The 4081-nt window shown below is 39.2% G+C and overlaps 1 pseudogene; it reads left to right on the top strand.

Moving 5' to 3' along the window:
• Positions 1 to 352: 352 nt before the first annotated feature.
• LOC148039675 (large ribosomal subunit protein eL27y-like) lies at positions 353 to 1070 on the top strand (annotated as a pseudogene).
• The last annotated feature ends 3011 nt before the right edge of the window (positions 1071 to 4081 follow it).

Genomic DNA, 4081 nt, shown 5'->3' on the forward strand with positions numbered 1-4081 from the left:
TTGGCCCACAATTTTGGTGCTAAGGACAAGTTATGTATCCATGGGAGAAGTGCAAGTGGTCTGTTGATTGGTGCTGTGCTAAATATGAGGCGTGTGGAACTAAAAGGAAGGAAAAAGAGGTTTTTTTAAGGGGAAAAAAGGAAGAGCTTTTTTTGAATCGGGAGAGAGGGAAAATAGACGAAGGAGGAAAGAAAATAGGGGAGGAACGCCAAGGACGGAGCTATCGGATTGTGAGCACTGTAGCAGAAGGAGATGCAGAAGACAAAGAGGCCATGGTGCAGCTAAAGAATAAGACAAAGAAGAAGGTGACGGGGGCTCATATGACAGACGATGAGGCGAAGACCTACTGAAGATGGCGGACAGTCAATCACGGACGAAGGTGAGGACTAAGCTGCTACAAAAGACGAGAATCTGAGACCACGACTACGCTAATGGGAGAGCCGACAGAGGCGATGAAGCTTCAACGACAAGGAAACTGGTGAACTCTCCTGAAACAAAGGCTGGGAACGGGATGACAAAGGCGTGGATGAAGCCGAGATGAAGCCGAAGGGAGGAAACACGACATTAATGTGGTTAAGTTATCATTTATCACCGGCGTGTAGAGAAATTGAAGAGGAGACTTCATTGAGGAGGAAGTTGATGGAAACCTGCAACTGAGGGGGGGGGGGGAAGTTCCTGAAGCCCAACAAGGTGGTGATCATCCTGCAGGGCCGCTACGCAGGTCGGAAGGCTGTCATCATCAAGAACTACGACGATGACACGCAGAGCCGCTCTTATGGCCATGCTCTGGTTGCAGGCATCGATAGGTACCCCCGGAAGGTGATAAAGAAGGCTTCTGAGAAGAAGATTGCCAAGAGGACTCGCTTGAAGCCTTTTATCAAACTTGTCAACTACAACCACATTATGCCAACTAGGTACACTCTTGACGTTGATCTTAAGGCTGTTGTTACTGCTGAAAAGCTCGAGACTAAGGCTAAGAGAGTTGAAACAAGAAAAGAGACCAAGGCAATATTTGAAGAGATTCAAAAATGGGAAAGAACAGGTGGTTTATCTCCAAGTTGCGATTTTGAAGCCTGTAGGACAGCTGTTGCCTGCTGAATTGAACAGTGTGGTAGTCTTCTGATAGCGGATGTTTCCAATAGACTTTCTCAATTTTATCTTCAGCTCTACCTCCAGCTCCTCACACAGACGGCACAAGTTTGTATATGAATTAAAGCGTGATATTGCTGGTCAAGATAACCAGATGAAGACATTGCTATTTTCAGCCACAGAAATTTACAGGTTTACACGGTTAAGGGAGTGGGAAGTATGCTGAATGTACTTGTTGAATGTACTGCGAATGCACCTACCCTCAGAGATTCCTATTGTGGGTTATGAGCTGATTCCCAATGTTGTTCTCTTGCACTGTCAGATGGCTCCATTACTCCAGACAATGTCCCTGAAACAACACCTGTGACTGGGATTTGTCTCAAATATATATGGTTCAAATTCAAAGTGATAGAAGGATTACAGTCTGTAATGTGCACTCTTCAAAGCCAGCTACCCTTCAATGTCTAGGATGTGTCAAAGTAAAGATAATCAGCAAGAATTACCAGTGTTCTCCTGAGTACTTTGCTAACTATTGGAAACATAGTAACCAGTAATGATATTCAGACCCGGGTTATCCTAGACACCTTGTGAAGTTGCATCTCTAGTTTGGTAGCTTCTTATGCTTGCTTTCATCCTAATTCATGACTACAATTTTCGCCACAAATTGACATCGTAGCATATAAGGGCATTGTTGCTAGGAGGACAATTCTGATGGCACTGATCAAGGCCACGCAGTAAGAAACATAGAGCTCTTTATACAATTGTAGTTGACCTTGCTTTCTGAGAGATAGAGCTTCCTCAAGCTGGAAAGCCTCCCATGAATAGCACTCCAAAAATATCCAATTGTCGGGACTAACTAGGGGAAAAATAGGAAAACCATCTTTCTCATAAAAGAGATGCCATGCCATCACAACACTGTAAATTTCATTCCTTGATGCCACATCCTCATAACATTCATAAGGAATATCCATGCATGGATAATATGAAGCACTATATGCTGCCTCAAAGTCTGTCTTGCCATGCTCATCTAAAGCACTATAAATTTCCACCATTCCCTTTGTTGAGATAAATTTAGAGATGGTTCCAGTAATGCCTTCCACTGTGTTTCTGTAAGCATCATCCTCAGACATGCCAACCTTTGTGTACCTTCTAAACAGTGCCTCCAAAACTCCATGCACAACACCCAAAATTGATGTCAAGCAAGACATTGCTAAGTTCATGATGATTGAGTGGTAGCTCAAACTACTTTTGGTGGTGTTGCTAATGCGGGCTCTTTCATACCACCTATGTTCCACTAGATTTGACTCCCTATCTTCTTCATCTGCAAACTTTGGACTAGATCCTTAACAATAGAACAAACAAGCACTCGTATGAGCTACCATACACACAGACATACATGCGAGTTATTTGCGCCTAAGTACTACTCAGCAAATACAAAAAAATTAGGATGGAACCAAACAATCAATTTTTCAAACTGAATGGCCAACAAAAAGATGCACACAACGAAAAACGAATTCCTAATGATGTTGACCAATGAGTTCAAATGCCTGGCGAAAAATCCACCCTCAAGTCCGTAGTGGTGGATGCATAGCGTCATGACAAGGTGGTGTATAAGACAAGCATGTTTAGGGACTCCCTCTAAGGAGTGTGGAAAAAGAATTATCAGTTGGACTACAAAACCATACAAACAAAAAGTTCTTAGGTGCTCCTATCCACAGCAAGGTCATGTGGGGTAGTTTGAGATATGTAGTAGAGGCCCAGCTAATGCCATAGAGCTAGTGTTGGGCATGTTTTGGGTCTCGAAAAATGACTATAAGTTTTGTAGATAATTTTTTTTTTCACTTTCCTTGAAGTGAGATCTCTCAATCTATCATATTATTTTATATATTGTAGTTAATCATTCATCAAAATATACAAGCTCATACTAGTATACTCAATAGTTTATGTTTGGATATTATAGTTTATATATATATATATATGAAATATTATGAAAAATATAAATAATTCTTTAATTGTGTAGTATAATAAACAATACTTATAGATTTACTAACTCATACTAGGATTTGCAAAGTTTAGTTTTCATATTTTACGATACAACATTATTGTATGTAGATTAATTTTTGTTTGATAATCTAAAGCTTTACTTATGCAAAAGTAAGTTGGTAGTATATTTTTGAAATGACAGCATGTTAATGGTGTTTTTTGTTGGTCAAAGATATAAAATGATTAATGAATGAACACTTTGGTAAGTAACTATAAGAAGATCTTTCTTGTAAATTAAGCATCAATTTTTTTCAAAATAAAATTTTTAGTTTCAAGATAATTATAATGTACCATGTTTAAGTAATCATTCAGTTTTAAATACTCACCCTAGGGCTCTAGCTAGGCCTCCTATCAAACCAGTCTCATGGTCTTGTGACCAAGTGCATCTAGAAATTATACACTACTCTAAATAAATAATGTGTTTGTGTCAATTGTATTCCAAATTTTTGTCCATCCCACCTCCAACAAAGGAACTATCTAAACATACAGGTGTCTAGCATTCCAATTCACATACACAAAGAGCTCCCCTCAGTTTTAGAGCTCCTATGACTCTCCTACACCTTGAGGATTGGCCCGAGAATGCACTATCTTACACATAGAACACAAACATAATAGAGCCCTCTCATAATATAAATGTAACAATCTAGAAAAGTTTATATATTCCCCACTTAATGGGTTCCCCAAGATATCGAACTACCCTACAGCAAAGGAAACTCTTACACTCTCAATGTTGGTCGTCATCTAAATATGCAATTGCAATGCATCTAGGAATATATCATCTGATATCATGTTTAAATTGTATATGTAGAGTGTATGGCATTTCATGCTCAAACAACTAAAAAATGTCATTTTTAAGGGAAAATAAGGAGCCGCCGAAAAATGCACCCCCATGTAATTTGATTTCTTGATTAGTTTGGCCTCTTCTTAATCAATTTTAATACAAAGAAAT

This window comes from Lygodium microphyllum, chromosome 2 (assembly GCF_053477565.2).
Source record: "Lygodium microphyllum isolate KBCC chromosome 2, Lygodium_microphyllum_v1.1.10, whole genome shotgun sequence".
Classification (NCBI taxonomy): Eukaryota; Viridiplantae; Streptophyta; class Polypodiopsida; order Schizaeales; family Lygodiaceae; genus Lygodium; species Lygodium microphyllum.